Below are 19766 nucleotides of genomic sequence, written 5' to 3' on the forward strand. Positions count from 1 at the left end.
ATATGCATCAAGAGAGAGATGATTATTAGATCTCATTGAGTTCCATTGCTACACATTGAGATTCTTTGGTTTGGCATGAATTGGAGAGGTGTAGATATATTATGCGGGTAAAAATTTGTTTGTTTTGGACTTTTACAGAAGCCAGTTTTTTTTCAATGAATAGCTTTAATTAAGTAATGTTATTGCAACATTTTATCTAACAATTCAGACTTCTCTTACAAATTATTGTGAGAAATGGCACAATTTAGAGATGTACCCAGATGTATATCTTGTAAAAAGATTTAAAAAAAGAAACTGTTTTATTTTATACCTTCAGTTCCTTAGAAATGTGAGTTTATATCTTGTAGTTCTCACTTTTTTGTCACAATTCAGAGGACAAAGTCAGAAAATAAAGACATAAACACAGAATTATGACCTTTTTCTCTTACAATCAACAGTTTTTTACAAATATTAAGAGTTACATTTTTGAAATATTACCCTTTTATCAGTAATTGGTGTGATCTGTTTAGTCTGACCTTCTTAAGTTTAAAAGAAAAAGAAAAAAATTCTGAATGAATAGACATAAGAGTTGCAGATTTTATCTCACAATTCTGAGTTTATATCTTAGTAGTCTGACCCGTGTTCTCGAGCTTCTGAGTTCTCGTAATTCTCACTTTCAGAATTTTATTCCAAAATCAGAAACATAAAAACAGAATTCTGACTATGTATGTCACATTTTATATGTCCCCAATCAGACTTTTACACTGAGTTTCTCAGAATTATAAGAAGAGCTCAGATGCAAAAACCTCTAAGTGCCATCTGAAATTTCCATCAAATATTAGCATTTTCTTATGATTATGTGAAGTTATTTCATTTTAAAGACCTTTAAAAGAGTGTATTTTTTCCATAAACATGAAATTACTGAACCCACACACAGGAGTCTGATAAAAATGCTTATTTTGGAGGAAATTTCAAATGGCTTTTAGAGGTTTTTGCATCTGAACTCTTCATTTATACTCTCACAATTTGGAGCTGAAAGGCTATCTTGCAATTTCATATCAGACTTGCAAGATATTTGGGTAAATTGCCATCTTATATTTGTAACCTTTTATCATACTTGTAGTTATAGTACACTAAATTTGTATAAATTACATGGTGCTAGAATATGTACAGAGTTTGGTAAAACACCCTTTACCTTCTTTGGCCCTACATTATGGAATGAAACACAGTGTTATCATGTTACAAACAATTCCATCTCTAAATATTTTTAAAAGTCTTTTGAAGTCTTACCTGGAAGAATCATGTGAATGTTTTGTGTAAATTTTAATTTGTGATATTTTATGTGTCTATTTTTGTTTCTAAAACTTTTTGTGCTGCCATTTTGGCCAGGACCCCCTGCTAGAAGAGATGCATATCTCAATGAAAAATTCCTAGTAAAAATAAAGGATAAATTAAATAAAATATAAAAATCTGAATTATATAAAATATATTTATATATATTTATATATATAAATATATATTTATTTATATATTTATATAAAATATATTTATTAAATAATTTCATCTGAAGAAGCAGCACTGTTAACAATTTCCTAACATACCAGCAGCTGTTACAAAAATCATTAACAGTGAGTAAATATATTTATAATGCTTTCTTTTTTTGTACAAAAGCGGTTCTTTTGAATGTTATATTTTCTTCTATGCACAAAATCAGCTTGTTTTAATGATTTTGGAATGATTTGAAGCTTTGCCATCACACGACTGAATTGTCAGTTTTTTCCAATCATTTATTGTCTGCCAAAAAAAAACAGACTTCAAAGTTTTGAATGGTAGATTGTATACTGTAGTACACAGAAACATTTCTAATTGCGTACCAAGATTTTTTATAATTTATTTATTTTTGCAAAGCAATACAAGTGGCTGATGCCTAAATTAGTCATTGGAGTGCTTTTTTGGCTATTTGTGTGTATCTCTGTGTGTCGCAGCCAAACCGTTTCTCTCTTCCCTCTACTGATCCGCCTGCAGGGAGGCTTGGAAAGAGGCTCGGTTCCCAGAATTTGTTTTTTTACGTCATCTTCACACACCTCTTTGAATTACTGTTCTCAACATGCCTGCTTTATCAGCAACAAGTAACGCCAGCAGACCGGGGGATGCAGCTTATTTCGGATGTCACAGTCAAAAACGCAGCCTTGAGAGTAAACAACATCAACCAGAGCTGACAAAAATAAGATACGGAAGAAGGGGGGAAATCTGGCCTACTGAAATGTTTTTCTTATGTGTCAAAATGAGATTTCAGAAGTTCCATCAGCTCATCGTCGGGTATTTTTGATCACTGATTGTTAACAGAGGAGTCGCTGTTGGAAGCCTTACATGAAAGCGGAAGATCCTGCTTTTGCCTCCAGCAGAGGAACAAGAAAAATGTTTACATTCTCACAGCTGTGATGGAGAGTTTCAAAAAGAGCTCTGACACAGTGGTGGATTCTATAATGGAAAACATTTACATTAAACCCTTGTTTTATGTTCCATGTGTATCATAGACATACCTCAGCTTTAAATTTGTGTCTTTAAAGAGATAATTTGCCCCCCACAAAAAAAAAATATTAATATACTCTGCCTCTGGTTGTACAAAATGTATCCAAACAATATTTTTTTTTTTTTTTTTTTTTCAGTGGAACCTTTTGGATTTGAAACTGTCTTTGCTGATTTATAATGTCACAAAGCAGATGCTGAGAAAAGACTTGCGAATCCAAATGCAGTTTAATAATTGAGGTCGTACAGGCAGAGTAAACAGTATTACAAGAAGAATCCAAAAGACCTGGTCAGTATACCGGTAAGAGATCATACAAGGCGGCAATGAATCAAAATGAGGAATAAGGCAAGGATCAATACACAGGAAACCAAAACAGGAACTGGTTCGTAATTTTCTACTGATCAAAACTCAGCAATCTGTGAATAAAGGTAAGGTGTATTTATAGTCCTTCTAATCAGGTGAGCAGTAGCTGTGTTTGAGTGTCCGGATTATTGTCAGCTGCTATAAGAGTTGATGAGCAAAGGGAGTTCTGGGAGTTGTAGTTCGTTCAGCCGTAATCTCAAATAGAGAAAACCCCACTGGCGAATGCAACAAACTACAGGTAGTAATTGCCAGCAGAGACAACACTACTGGCAATAACAACACATAACAAGTCAAGGGCTATACCAGCATTTTGAACATTTTTTAATAAATGAAAAACAGGCTAAATAAACTTAATACCTGAACGTTCTCATAATGCAAAAAAAAAAGAAAAAAAGAAAGAAAAAAGAAAAAGAAAAAAAAATCTGGAATTATTTACTTAAACTTTACTTTTTCCAAAGCAGCTTTTTTCTGTTAAACACAAAAGAAAATATATTAAATAATGTTGGACACTGCCATTGACTTCCATAGTATTTGCTTTTACTATTATGGATGTCGCATTCTTTAAACATTCATTCATTCAGTTTCTTTTCGGCTTAGTCCCTTTATTAATCCGGGGTCACCACAGCTAAATGAACCGCCAACTTATCCAGCATGTTTTTACGCAGTGAAAGCCCTTCCAGCCGCAACCCATCTCTGGGAAACATCCACACACTCTCATTCACACTCATACACTACGGACAATTTAGCCTACCCAATTCACCGGCACCGCATGTCTTGGACTGGGGGAACCCGGAGCACCCGGAGGAAACCCAAACGAATGCAGGGAGAGCATGCAAACTCCACCCAGAAACGCCAACTAACCCAGCCAAGCCTCAAACCAGCGACGTTCATGCTGTAAGGCGGCAGCACTACCTACCGCGCCACCACGTCACCTTTCTTCAAATATCTTGAACATTTTTCAAAATATCTTTTTTCATATTTGAAAGTACCAAACACTTGTGTAAATGTTTTTATTTCTTAAAATTGTGTCAGTCACAGTGTGTTAATAGCACGGATAATAATAATGCAAACCAAGGAAGGAATAAATCCACATGAAAAATGTGTGCTGTACATTTACAAACAAATGTAATTCACAATAAAAAGTGGCCAAAAAATAAACTGAAGGAACTGTGTAACTAATATACACAAAGAGTGATAATTAAATAAATAATGATTATGATTAATCTTGTTGCTGGGCACTGTCATGGATGACGCTGGACTATAGAGATCAAGGGTCCATGTACAGTTTAGTCAGACAGGCATTGGTCAGAACAGGAACAAATGGGAGCATACAGACAACATAAAGAGCTGGGTCAAAAACAGGCAAAAGTTCAGGTAAGGCAGTAAAGAATCAGCAAACAGTAAACCAGACAAAGATCAATGCAAACAAATTTGCATCACATGGAAAACAAGACTCTTCAACCTGTGTGTGAGAGGGAAATATAAAGTCCAGCTAACCAGTTTGTGATAAGTTATCAGCTGTGTGTGTGTAATTAGAGTGAAACAGGAACTGGTGTGCGTGAGGTGCATGATGGTATCTGTTGTCCAGTTCAATGATGCGCCTGTAGTTCTCCAGCAATCTGCAAGGATTACATCACTGGTAATCATAACAGGAATGATGGCTCAGTGGTTAGCACTGTTGCCTCACAACAAGAAGGTCACTGATTTGAGTCCCTGCTGGGCCAGTTGGTGTTTCTGTGTGAAGTTTGCATGTTCTCCCTGTGTTCATGTGGGTTTCCTCCAGATGTTTTGATTTTCCCCACAGTCCCAAGACATGCAGTAAAGGTTGATTGGATTAACTAAATTGGCCGTAGTGTATGTATGCGAATAAGAGTGTGTATGGGTGTTTCGCTGTACTGGGTGGTGGCTGGATGGGCATCCACTACTTAAACATACAGAATAGTTGGTGGTTCATTCTGCTGTGGCGACCCCTGATAAATTAGGGACTAATGCTGAGTTCAGAATGCATGATTTTAGCAATGATTTTGACTCGCAGACAGGTTTTGAGAAATTGCCGCTAAATGCCTGAAATCACAGGCAAATCGGTACTTGTTCATTTGAGTGACAATTACACAGTATGAACTATCAAGGACACAATCTGAGAGAATCGCTGATGAGTTGCTGACGCCCGTGAGATATTTGGCATGCTAAATATCTGGAGCTGTCGGCGATTTAAATCATGCCGTGTTAAATGTGTTCTGAACATCCGCGATCACAGCCAATGAGAGAGCAGCATTAGGTACCTGCAGGCCAGCGGGAGGCTGGGGGAGAAGTTAAAAGTATTTCTTGGGTCCAAATAATCTGAAAAATAAACTAGTGAAAATTTGTCAGGAGCACTGTGTCTGACTTGTCATTTGATCAATATCACAATCAGGTCGAAAAGTAAAAAAAAGTTGAGAAGAGATTGTTAATTCTCTTCAAAAGCCAGGTAAGCAGGTTTCTAAAGCTAAAGGCTTCTTTCTCCATTGTGTAGTTAATAGATATATCGCGTGACCTCGGGTTGTTTCCATGTCACTTCTCGTGTTTGTTTGGTTGAGAGACATACGTTTAGACAAAGTTGTCTATGATTGAAGTCATAGATGCTAACCTAGATAGTCATGCAGTGTGAAAACATCCGTGACACGACTACTTTGAAAATCATGCAGTCTGAACTCTAAAATTTATGAAAATGAATGAATGAATCTTGTTGCTATTCCCTTTTTTAAGTTTATCTATTTTGTCTCCTATTTCTGAAAAATGAAACTGCAAACTAAAATATCTTTCATTGAGAAACTACTTTCAGGACTTCTAGATTTATGAGATTCTTTCTTCTGTTGAACACAAGAGAAGATATTAAGAAAAAATGTTAGAAACCTGTATCTGTTTTTCATACTATTAAAGTCATTGATTTCAGGTTTTCAGCTTTCCTAAAAATATCTTCTTTAGTAATCAACAAACGCCAGCTTAATAAACTACTAATTATCTGTTTATTAACAATTAGTAAGCTAGACGTTGGTTTAGGTTTTGGGTATGATTATTGATGCAGAATTAGATCATAACAACTAATTAACAGTTAATATGCTAAAAATAGACAGGTATTAAACCAGTAGTTATTAGCATGAATTATGACCTAAACAAAAGTGTTACCAGAAACTCATAAAAGTTTAGAACCACTTGAGGGTGAATAAATATAAATTTTGCGTGAACTATCCTGTTAATTATATGGGAGTTTTTTTTAGTTTTCCTTATATAATTTTTTTTTTTTTTTTGCACTGACAATTTAGTTAAACTTTGTTGTTGTCATTTGGTGATATTATTAATTAATTTATATCCTCTCCTTTGCTACAGACACCTGATTATAATTCTTGTTTTCAGAATAACAGACAGCCACATTTTCCTGCAGCACTCTCCACTGATATTGAATATGAATTATGCTTGAATCCAGGAGTAACCGGAGAGACAGGCCTTCAAAGACTGGAGATAATTACTTGTGTTATCACTGCGGAAACAGACAAATCAATCCCCGGCTGAAAGCTTGGACAATTAGCTGCGTTATTGAATTCATGTAGATGAGGCCTCTCAAAAATCTATGCCATTGTAGATGTCAAGTACCAGCAAATTGAGGACTTGACAAAATATGTTATTGGCTGCAACCAGTGAGTAAATGGAGGGTGAATGAAACACGACTGAGACGTTTAATTGCTCTGATAAAAACTCATTTCATTTAGACACTTGATCAAAAGTCAGTCTTTTTGAGTCGGCGCTGAATGAGAGTTTTGTATGTCTGTTGCAGGAAACTTGTAAGTGGCTGCACAAACGAATGCTATTTCATACTGTTTTATGGCATTTAATGATAGTGCTGGTGGTCTAGCTACAGTTATAACTAAAACTTAATGCACAAAACTGAAATCATTTGTTACTATATGTAATACTACTTTAATTGTGTGTGTTTATACGGTGCTCAGCATAATTGAGTTTTGAAAATGAATATTTTTCTCCATTTACCAGTGAATATAGGCAATGTATTTTGGTGCATTTAAACAAAACAGATTTATTAAACAGATATATTTATTAAAATAATATTTTAGTCACTGAGCATCTTTAGAAATAGAAAGATAATACAATTAAATTCAAATAAAATGTTGGGGAAAAAAATTACAACCTACAAAATGTCACATGAACTTTAAAAAAATGTTTGCTTCTCTTTATTTTTCCTCTTTAATTTGTATTTAATATATTTCTATAAAATATACATTTTGGTGTACTAGTTTTTGGACTGGTATTGTAAGTAATTTTTTTTAGACAAGCTCCAGATTTAGCTTCAGTACTGACTAATTTAATGTATATGCACAAATATAATATTGTATAGCTTCCTGTTAAATATTTAAATTAAAAAGATAGATTTCTGAGGGTTGTACTTGTATATGCTGTGCACTGAAAAAATATTCATAGATGATTTATTGGATTTACAAATTTTTTTAAGCTAAGTGGTAGTAAACAATTTGTAGGGCTGAATTAAAAAAAAAAATTAAGTTAAACATTATTAAATTTAATTAGTTTAAATCCAGCTCATATAAATTGTTTGCAACAATTTTGATAAATTTGTTGTTGTTTTTTTGTTGTTGATTTAGTGTATGGGTGAATCTACAACTGTGGCTACAAAAACTTTAATGAAACTATTATAGTAGCAAATATACATATATCTCTAAAAAAATAATGTTTGGATGTGTATTTAGGGACCATTTATCTTAAAAATATTAACAAAAATAAATAAATCCCACTATGCCTCTCTTTAACTGTTTCCACCTCCAGCTTCTATTATCATTAAATCAGATTATCAGATTAACTCTGTTTCAAAAATGTGACAATCTTTAAAGCACTCATAGATAAAGCATGAGTTGCACCCAGTGATTTCAACTCCTTTGGCGGGAAACTCTGGAAGTCATTAAGGCATGTCATTATTCTTCTCATTACTTTGTACAAATTGTTTAGGATACACCAGGGCTTAATTTGTGCCAAATCTCTATCCGGCATCTCTGAAATCTGAATTTACCGATTCCCCCTCCTCAACCACCCTCCTCATTTCATATTTACTTTTCAAAATCTTTACTATAAAAATGTTTTATGGTTGGTATGGTGGATATGGTACAGTAGGTTAAAAAGCAATTAGTTACAGAATCAAAAATGAATCATTTTGCACTAATACACAAATAAGATATAAATAATGGATCCATTTTACAGCTGGTTGAAATGTCAAATTGTATTTCTGTATATGTGTTAAAATTAGACAAATGAAAACTTCACTGACGTTTAAAAAATAACAAATGCACATATGAAATTACTTTATGCACTTTTAATTGAAAATGGGAAATGTACAATGGGTCACACTTTACAATAAGGTTCATTTGTTAATGTTAAGTAATGCTTACTAACAGGAACAAACATTGAACAATACATTTACTACAGTATTTATTCATGTTAATAAACGTTAGTTAATGAAAATACAGTTGTTCATTGTTAATTCGTTAACTCATGGTGCATTAACTAATGTTAACAAGCATGGACTTGAATATTAATAATGCATTAGTAAATGTTCAATTATGTTTAATAAATGCTGTACAAGTGTTGTTCATGATTAGTTCATGTAAGTAAATGCATTAACTAATAAACCTTATTGTAAAGTGTTACCATAAAATGTGCATTTATGAAGTGAGCTTCACACAGATGAGTGGGTTTGATAAACCACCTGTAGAAACACTTATCTCTCTGTCTCAAAAAAAAAAAAAAACACTCCCCGCCAAACTCTAGCTCTTTATTGTCTGAGCGCAAACAGTTCTTTTGCATAATTAGCACAATTTTGTGTGTTGCCTCTTCTTGTTGAATCACTGAATCCGTCAATTGTTAGTTTTTGCTAAATGTACACGTAAAACACTGATTCAAACTATAAATAAAATAATATAATAAAATAAAACAAAATATTTAATTAACAGTAAAAGACAGTAGACAATAGCTTCGTTTCCATCCCCCTTTTTATGTGCATTTTGTATATTTGCATATAAAAACGGTTACTGTAAACGCCATCTGTAACTGAATAGGAAAACCTTTTATTTAATAAGAAAATATGTGCATAAACTACGATGGAAACATTTTTACAAAACAAGTTCCAGTATGCACACTAAAAAAAGGCTATGTGATTTTGTTATAAGTGGCTGAGCACACTGTAAAATATCTGAAATGTTGTTTTGGTCTTTCTAAAACGCTGTAGTTATTTACGTAAAAGTGTTATTATATTTTTAATGACCTCCAGAACTGTCAAGAGCGTTTGTGCTCCTTATCTCATGTCTTCAAACGACACCACACGTTCATTGCATATCGATGTCGTCTTCAGAGGCACGAGTCATATATTAAGTAAGGAAAAGATTCACGCAGTTTCTTCTGCCACAGCAAATTCCGTTTTTACCGTTGATATTTGGTGCCAGTGAATCAGGAAGTTACGTTTTTGTTCCCTTTGACTCTTTGGATGGAAACACTGCTTTATTTGCACATCTTGTGCAACATTGTGTTACAAACAAAATACAGGGTTCGAACGGGTGCTGGAAATCCTGGAAAATGCTTGATTTTTAATATAGTGTTTTCAAGGTTAGAAAAGTGCTTGAATTTAGGAAAAAGTGTTTGAATTTGGAATTGCAATAGTTTTGGTTGCATATGCGCCTGGAATTTTATCTATGCAAGCTTAAAATATATTTGGGAACATTTGTGCGAGTGCATAAAATTGCTGTGTGACCAGTTTTCATTGCAAAATGTTCACCGCATGCATGCATTTAGGAGATATTCATGCAGAATCATGTTGTCATGTCAACTTGCTGCAGTAAACAAAACCCAAGAATATTCTTATAAGGATTTAGTTTGTTACATAAATTTTGAATAGCAATGCACAAAATATTAAGAACGACTAGTCATGAAAGTTTGGTACTACACCCAACCATAATCTGACTGTAAGCTATTTTTTTTAGATATCAACTTTGGTAAAAAGAGACCAAACCTAGAAAGATACTTCATTCAATAACTAAACTTTTTTTTTTTTCTTAAACTTTCTTTTTTTTTTTTTTTACTATTTGTGGTTGAACTATCCCAATAAATCTATGCTTCAAAGTATTTAACAATTTAAGTTGAAATGTCATATTGTGTTTTCTAAAATAGCACAATGGATTTAATTGTGAAAAAAAGTACATACATCATATATAAACCTAATTTACCGCGGTTGTTAAAAAGTAAAATGCACCTTGAAAGTGCTTGAATTTAAAGTTGGAAAAGGTGTAAGAACCCTGAAAATAAACATTTACCAATTTGAAATTTGTATTTATGTACAAAATGAAAGGTTTTTGGTTTGTCTAAAAAAAAACAATTAAAAATGTGAAAATGATTTTAGAAAATGACAAACACAAACAAAATGTTTAAAACTTTAGGCAAATTCAAATGAAAATATAAAAAGAATAATAAAACAAGTCTTTCATTTATACTTAAAAAAACCAAGTCAGTATAAGATCTTGTTAAAATAGTACTATTTGAAGGGTGAATGAAACACAGGGACGTTTAATGCCTCTGATAAAATCTCATTTCGTTTTAACCGTGTTTCATTTAGACACTTGAGTAAAAGTCTGCCTTTTTGAGTCTGCGCTGAATGAGGGTTTTGTACATCTGTGTCGAGTCACTCGTAAGTCGTTACAAGAACAAATGATGGTATTTAGATGTTGGAGGAGATTGACTTGACTAAAGTGCTCTTTGACAACCTGTGCTGTTTCTAATGTTTGGAGGAATCTCTTGAGGAACATTTTGCTTTTCAGCCTTTTTATAACTCTCAGAAAAAGAAGGAAAAAAGCTTTTCATGCTTGTGTGAGCAAAAGATATTAATCTGCAGGGATTGTGTCATTGTGCGCTGTTGAAACAGTTTTTCCGCGCTGCAGTTCACTGATGATGGAAAATATAAAACTCACCTCTTTCTGTGAGTTTTTTATCAGCATATCAGGAGAAGGTGGAGAGACTTTGATGTTTAAAATCCTGGTAAAGTACTGGTGTAAAAGCTTGATTTTGGAGTAACAGTAGTTTTCTGTTCTCTCAAGTGAGGAGGATGCATCAAAAACAGAAAGAAAATAAAAGCTGCATCTTGCTTATGATTTTTTTCTCTTAAATGTGAGTGGTTGATATCCTATTTTAATTTTATTATTTTACAGCTTTTGTTTATGTTAACTTAATCTTGCAATATTTATTTTTTTGCAGTATATACTGCAATATGAATACAATTGTACCAGATGGTTGAATAGCTTTATTATTATGTTTTTTGGGGAAGTTTAACAGTACTCAAATACAGAAATCAAGTAATTACAATGCAAAAAATGTTTTTTTAAATATCTAAAATTTCAAAACCAGAAACATTTTCTAGACAAGTTAAAATATTGCTTTGTTTTTAGAAATAAGGTCAAAATTTTAAAAATTAAAACACGCTAAATAATCTGCCAGCAGGTTACGTAAAATAATATTGTTTTTAGTTTGAGCTAGAAATCAAAACTAAAATTCAAAATAAGAAAAGCATTTTTTTGCAGTGCAAATGTAAAATACAATTTTCATTTTGAAAACGTAGTCCTGTGGACATTTCTGGAGACTGCGAAATACGTTCCAGGAGGTACGTATTTTTGTAGCTTTTGTTTACGCGAATCCATGAGAGGCCACTGTTTGTGCTTTTTTATATCTCAAATGTCTCTCACAAGTGGCGTTCTCACCCGCGCTGTTCTTGCGTAAACCCCCAGAGGCCGCTGTCGAATGACCGTCTGTCTGACTGACTGAATAATTGACTGGGCGACCGGCCAATCGACTGACCCACCCTCCTCCTTCCATAAACCCAACCAATTGGCGCACCCACCCACCCGCCCGCCCACTCACTTCCCTAAACCCAACAAACGGTTTACAAAAGCTGTCCAGGACAAGAGAAGCCCTCGTCTAATTTTTGCCACGTTTTCGTATTTTAGCACATTCTCACCCTGTTATGAACCTGTTCACTTTATTTTTTAGATTCTGTCTTTGTCTTACCTGATTTCTGGAACCACTCTTTCCCGGACTCGAACCCGGTCATCGTCATCGTGGTCAACTCCTCTCTGCGTCTCAAGTCCGCCAACACGACGAGCTAACTGGAGAAACTTGTTGCATCAGGAAAGCCCTCCACAAGGAGGTAAGCGGTCAGCCAGTTAGCGCGAAAAGGAATGGCGTCATACCGCCACGTGGCGTTCGCTTAGAAAATCAAATGCAGCCATACATACCTCCGGCTACATAATTAGCGATCTCCAGTAACGTCCACAGGACTATGTTTTCAGAATGAGCCTGTGTTGGAAAAATAATGTATAGTCTTCACTTTAAAGACATTTAATCTTTGTTACACCTTTAAAAGTCATAATTTCTTAGTAGTCCTGTTACAGATGTTTTCATACTGCATGACCATCTGGGGTAGCCCTCCATAGCTGCTGTGTTTACACTGCAAGATGGATTAAAGACAGTGGGTTTCACACTGCATGACTTTACAATAGGAAAGAATCGGTGACAACTTTGTCTCGGTCCGCAAACTACATCTCACAACCAAAGACATGAGAAGTGACATGGAAACAATGCTAGGTCACATAGTATATATTTTGTTACAGTATTTACTACCTAATGAGAAAGAAGCCTTTAGTGGGGTAGAAAATGTATTTATTTTGCTCACTTGGGTTTTGAGGGGAATTAGCTACTTCTTTTCAACTTTTTTTTCTTTTCGAACCAGTTGTGGTAATGCTCCTGCAAAATGTACAGATCCCAATAGATTGAAAAGAAGACATTCCCCTGAACCTCCCGCTGGCCTGCAGATACCCACACTAGTAAATGCTGCTCTCTCACTGGCTGTAGGTAATCCCCAATTTTATTTTAGTCAAAACACATTTTACACGGCATGATTTGAATTGCTCACAGAAGATACTTAGCCTGCCAAATATCTGACGGGTGTCAGTGACTCATTGGCGATTCTCTCAGTTTGCAGTTCACACTGTGTGAGTTACTCACATGATCGAGCACCAATTTGCCTGTGATTTGGGACTTGTTGGCAATTACTCAAAACCTGTCTCAAAAACGAGTCAAATTGGGGCTAAAATCATGCAGTCTGAACTCGACATTACTGTCTTGAAATTTAGAAGAAAAAAAACTTTGAAGTGACTATAAATCTCATGCATTCTGTGGCTCCTGAACTGTAATTCAGACTCAACATTGCAAATCCTGTGATGTGCACATTGCGATATTGATGCTGAAATGATATATTGTGCAGCCCTAACAACAGTTCTGTCTGATTCTCGAATCCAATTGGCTGATAGCCATAAGATATTCTGCATTAACAGCACTCGTACAGCCTCTTCACCAGCAGATCAATGGACTCACTACAGTTTGACAAATATTGCAGCAGTTGGTCAACATAATGTAGTTTTGAGGCTTTTTTAGATGAGAATGTAGTTGTTTAGATTACAACTATACAGTTTATTTAAAATAATAGTGCCTATTTTAAATGTTTTGAATTTTGGAGATTCAGCGCATCGGTGGTCATTTGCCTGGCATTGAGGTGAGCAAAGAGGATTAACATTCTGCCACAAGAAGGCGATAGAGATAGCAAGGATGTACAGCTAAATTGCACTCCTACTCATGTGATATCACTCATATATGTTCAATAATAAACTCATAAACTATTGGTAAAATTTAAAAATCATATTTTCAAAACAAACTAACAGTATGTTTAAAATACTGTTTCTATTTCACAATGTTCTGTGTTGTCTATATAAGCAATCAACAATCACATTTAACTGTTAAATTTAAGATAAAATGACACACACACACAAATAAATTTATAAATATAGTTTCGATGAATTTGCGAAGCATTACAAAAACAAACAAACAAATAAACAAACAGTTACTCATTTAAAAAAAAATCCACTGGGCATTCACATTTACATAATTTTGACAAATATCCGGTTTTGAACCCCTTGAAACCCAATTATGACCCATTTATGAAGCTATTTATTTATTGACACTTAACGGTGTGAAAATTCATGCCTACATTCATTCAGAGCTCTTGATTACATTAATTGTTAGATGTGAGAAATGTCCAGAGGGAAATGTCTGTTGTTTGTGATAATCCAGCATGCAATAAACAAACATGTTACTAATGAACCTTTTTTTTTTACCCCCACATTTGCAGACAGCGGAAAAACTGAATGTACTTCACACAAGCTGGTAGTCCTTTCTAAAAGCAGGAAGTTGAAAAGTGAATAAAGTGGAGAAAAAAAGGTGATTGCAGAGATTTCTTCAGGGACGTGTCAATTTAAGCTGGGATTTGCCCTGTTCAGTGCAGGATGAGTGTGATTTGCTGGTAGATTAGTATAAATGACTATAATCTTCCTCTGGGGAATGCAGAAGTACATTGTCTGCTCACAAGGCAACAGAGAGTGTAAAGAGCTTCCAGCACATGGCTTTTTTATTTATTTATTTCTCTCTTTTTTTAAATAAGGAGGAAAAAAGTCTGTAAATGCTTTGCTCTTGGCTGAGAGTTACAGTGATCCAAATCATATAACATAAACTGCTGGCAGATGTTTTGTAATGTTTTATATTTTAGGGATGTAAAAAAAATTAATAACGTGAAAAAAAAAACAGTAAATGGAGCTTTTAGAATGCAAAGGATGTACGGCCTGTTTCTCAGTTTAGGTTTATAAAACTTGAACTGTACATTTAGTATATGAAATACGTAATGGCACACTTAGCTTAGCTACTGTGCAGGTTTTTATTTATTTGTTTCCAAAAGTACTGTACCACACAAGGTTATTAGAGGAATCTAAAATACAAAAAACTATACAGATATGCAATTGACATCAAAAATATTAAACCCCCTTTGAATTCTTTTTTCTTTTTTAAATATTTCCCAAATCATGTTTAACAGAGCAAGGAAATTTTCACAGTATTTCCTAAAACATTTTTTTATTCTGGAGTGAGTCTTATTTGTTTTATTTTGGTTTGAATAAAAGCAGTTTTAATGTAAAAAAAAAAAAAATGTAAAGGTCAGTTTTATAATTCCCTTTAGGCTATTTTTTTTCTCGATAATTTGCAAAACAAACCGTCATTCTACAATAACTTGCCTAATTACCCTAACCTTTAAGCTGTATAGAAGTGTCTTGAAAAATCTCTAATCAAATAATATTTACTGTCATCATGGCAAAAATAAAATTAATCAATGAGTTATTAAAACTATTACGTATAAAAAAAATGTGTTGAACAAATCTTCTCTCCGTTGAACAGAGATTAGGAAAAAATACAAACAGATGGGCCAATAATTCACGGGCTGTTTATAATTCTGACTTTAACTGTATATGTATGGTGTAATATAGAGGATTTGCAAATAATTTTCAATATTGTGCATCAGGTATATTTGTGATGCACTATGTAAAATTTTAACATTTCAAATATATGAAAAAAAGTTTTATGCAGCTACTGCTTCTGTTAAGACTTACAATTACTCATGCATAATTACATGTAACTAAGTCTAATCAGAATTCTAAACCTAACCCAATAGTATACATGTAATTAATTAATATTGCTCGGTAGATAAACAAATAGTTACACTGTAACAAGGTTAATCTATTTCTTTCTTCTTCTTTTTTTTTTTTCTTTGGTTTTTCTATTATTGTCAAATCTTCACAGTTTTATATTCCCAAGAGACTTTAATGAAGTTACAATCCTAAACCAATCTATAATTGTGACAGGGTTGTTTGTTAGTAGCTTGCTGGTATCTGGTTCTTGTGTAGGATCCAAACTACACTGAACTGTTCTGTCATAATGAACTGTGAAAGCACATTTTTATCATGTCTTGCACTATAGCTGAGTGATAACTACTTTTTCTCAAGTTATGCTTGATCTTAAAGTTGATGGTCTGACGTCACATGAAATGTCAAAACACTGTTTCCCACACCAGCAATAAAATACACACAAGAAAACATGTTCAAGACCATTTAAAACTGTAAAGCCAGAAAATTACAGTTTAATTAACATTTTGACTAAATATATTGTAATAAAAAGGACAAGAAAAGTCAAAAAAGTGATCGTCAAGTATGATAATAGAGAATATGGAGCTCAAATACAAGATGGTAAAAAAAGAAACATTTAAATGTAATTCAGAGGCTCAAATGCAGTTGACGTCAGAATTATTAGCCCCTTTTGAATTTATTTAGTTTTTAAATATTTCCCAAATTATGTTTAACAGAGCAAGAAAATTTTCACAGTATGTCTGATAATATTTTTCTTCTGGAAAAAAAGGTATTTATTGTTTTATTTTGCTTTGAGGTCAAATTTATTAACCCATTTAAGCTATATATTTTTACAGAACAAACCATCATTATACAATAACTTGCCTAATTACCCTAACCTGCCTAGTTAAGCTAATTAACCTCGCTAAGTCTTTAAATGTCACTTTAAGCTGTATAGAAGTATCTTGAAAAATATCTAGTATAATATATATATATATATATATATAGTAATTTATTAGAAATGATTTATTAAAACTATTATGTTAAGAAATCTGTTGAAAAAAAAAATCTCTCCGTTAAACAGAATTTGGTAGAGAAATAAACAGGGGGCTAATAGTTCTGACTTTAACTGTATATCCAAATTTAGTGTTGCTGATAGTTATGACCAAAGATTAGGATTACATCCTAGTTATTTATTCATTCTTTTTCTTTTCCAGCCTGATCTCATGAGAAAACGTAAGTATTTGCTAGTTTTGCCAGTTTAGTGGCTAATTCGTACAAACTTGTCGTATGAAATTGTATGATTTTAAAAAGGAGGCGTGGCACCTAACCCCACCCCAAGACCCAACCGTCATTGGGGGATGAGCAAATTGTACTAAAATGTACAAATTAGATCGTACCCATTCGTACGAAATGAAAGTAGCCACTAAATGAAAAAGTTACGAATTGCCGTGAGATTGTGTTGTATTTTCGGCTTAGCCTCTTTATTCATAACACAGTGGAATGAACTACCAACTTAACCAGCATATGTTTTATGCAGCAGTTGCACTTCCAGCCGCATCTCAGGACTGGAAACACCCATTCACTCTTGCAATCACGCACACAACATACACTACAGCCAATTTAGCTAATTCAATTCACCCATAGCACATGTGTGGGCACCCGAATACGGGGAGAACATGTAAACTCCACACAAAATTGCCAACTGACCCAGCCTGGGCTCGAACCTGTGGCCTTCTTGCTGTGAGGCTATCCACTGTGCCACCGTGTTGCCCACAAATTTATGGGTTACAAATAAATGGAATCTTTATAACAGTACAGCTGCTTACAAATAATATACGTAAATATCAGTTTTCAGTCTGATATAATCAAGTGTTAAGCCACGGGTGTCCAAACTCGGTCCTGAGGGGCCGATGTCCAACTTCCTTCAACACGCCTCTCTGGAAGTTTCTAGTATACCTAAAACAGGAATGTCAAAACTCGGTCGTGGAGGGCTGGTGTCCTGGAGAGTTTAGCTCCAACCCTAATCAGACACACCTGAACCAGCTATTCAAGCTCTTACTAGATATACTAGAAACATCCTTCCAGGTGTGTTGAGGCAAGTTGGAGCTAAACTCAGCAAGACACCGGCCCTCCAGGACCGAGTTTGGACACTCCTGTGTTAAGCTGATCCAGCTGTTATTCATCTTAAAATATTATGAACAACTCTTTTAACATTGTTAATCCCAGCCCAAAGGGATATACTTTTTTACTAAAAAGTTATACTTTATAAAGTTATACTACAAAGTTATTCTACAAAGTTATACTAAAAGCCATTTTGTAAATAAATTAATTAATTAATACATTTGCATATCAAATATGAGGCATCAGACTTCACAGACTTCAAGTTGTTTACTCTAAAAGGGTTTCTAAATCTCAGATGCATTGTCCTCAATAAAACTGTACTTTCACTGATAGATTATTGACGTTCGTTCATAATAGAAACACTCAACACTGAGGTTCAAATTCGCCCCATTTCTCTCTACAGTCTTGGTGAAAAATTATCCTGTCCTCCTTCTCAGAAAATAGAAGAAACTGGAAGTTCCAGTAATCTTCTATCAGATTGTCTAGCCACACAACAAGCTGACTGTCTCGCAATTTGCTGAACAAACAAAAAATAATGGCTGATCTAAATGGCCTTGGGGCAGATAATTGCAATGCTTTGTAATGGCCATTGATTTTTGACTCCCCCGCCAAATGAATGGGATGGCAAGAGGTCTGATTTGGTGTAGGAGTGATATGGTGGACACATGATATGGTTCTTACACACTCCTGCGCCTCACGCCACCTTCCGATCGATGCTTTTACCAGGGATGTCAAAGCCAAGACTGATTATTTCCCTCCCCTGGCTGCAAAGAAAAAGCCTTTCCTATCAAATCACCGGCAGCTCACCTCTTCTGCTTATCTGCTTTAGTCACGTGATCCTAAATAACAAATGAAAATATGGTTGGCTTTAAATTTAACAATGTAACTGACATCAGTGTTGGGCAGCTGAGAGAGCACTTCAATCACAGTCTGAGGATGTGTTTATTGAATGCTAGAAAGGTTGATTTTATGATTGGGTTTCAATGAACCCAGCAGGCACACAACGTCATAAATCAGTAATCTTAGGTCATGTTTAGGTCATGATGTCAAGTGACCAAAATTCAATGTTTAGCCAGCATCTAACTTTTTATTTAACAGCATTTTTATTTTAGTTATAAAACGCATAAGTTTTCCTATGGTTATTGCATCCGTCCACACAACGCTGGAGTTATTGAGCGCCGAAAACAGAGTGTTTTAAAAACGATGAAAAAGCCGTTTTCATTTTAAAACGCTGCTGCTCCGTCTTAGTTTGGATGGGGGAAAACGGAGACATCTGAAAATGGAGGCTGACCAAATCTGATTGGTCTTTTTCCTCAATATTAAGGAGCCTAAACAAAGTTCAGTCTTGCATCCTCTCCTTGTAAGTTCACACTTTGCAAGTTTGATATGGAAAACAAACTCCCGAAGACACGTCAGGTAAATTTTCAAGGGGAACAGTGCACTTTATAACCTTATTCAATCACCCTGACTACGTTCTTAACAATAAAATGAAAACATGATATTAGGGCTGGACAATAATTCGATATCAATATATATCGCAATAGAATTTTTTTAATAACGGTGATATAATGAGTTGTAAACTCATTTCCAGAATTTCAATATAAATTTGCATATATGTATTTTAATATATTTATAAGATCTTATACATTGTATCATTTGTCACTGAGTGACGGTCAGTGCTCAGCCGTCAGAAAGAACGTGATGTACGTTGTCACGCAAGTGACATCACAGGCAAGCTACCAGTGCTCGGCCTCAGCACAGCAGTTGGTTAGCTCCGTCACAGAAAGTTTGCCTTGAAGTGTGCCCTGAATACAGATGTGAATGAACAAGCTTCCACGAGTAAGAAGGCAGATGAATTAGTTTATGCCAGGGGAAAGACCAATGCAGTGGTGTCTTAGGCCATACTCACACTAGGTACAGTTGCCTCGAACCGGGCCAAAACACGCTTGTCCCCCCTCCCGTCTCCCCCGACGGCCCGCGCTCACACCATATCGGGCCTCGGCACGCTTACGTCATCGCTTCTGCTCTGTTCAGTGAGAAGCGCTCCTATGGCAAGCCGTTTTAACATTTACTCCTTTGTTTTGACTATCCATAAATATATTTAGAGATATTTCTAATTATATTTTGACTAGTCATAAATATAATTCCACTACTCAGAATGACAATTAGAGATATCT

The 19766-nt window shown here is 34.6% G+C and overlaps 1 long non-coding RNA gene across 5 annotated transcripts in view; it reads left to right on the forward strand.

The window, feature by feature from the left end:
• The window catches only part of LOC147842043 (uncharacterized), a 120407-nt gene that overhangs the window by 43538 nt on the left and 57103 nt on the right, over positions 1–19766 (forward strand). The window contains exons 2-3 of one of the 5 annotated variants that reach the window (XR_015501009.1): positions 11957–12113; positions 12725–14980. The exons of 3 other annotated variants lie outside the window; for them this stretch is intronic. This is a non-coding gene — a long non-coding RNA (uncharacterized LOC147842043). Of the gene's footprint in view, positions 1–11956; positions 12114–12724; positions 14981–19766 lie in introns of those variants that run through there. One more of the 5 variants, XR_015501008.1, reaches the window with a different exon arrangement.

This window comes from Danio rerio, chromosome 10, assembly GCF_052040795.2.
Source record: "Danio rerio strain M-AB ecotype USA chromosome 10, GRCz13ab, whole genome shotgun sequence".
Lineage (NCBI taxonomy): Eukaryota > Metazoa > Chordata > Actinopteri > Cypriniformes > Danionidae > Danio > Danio rerio.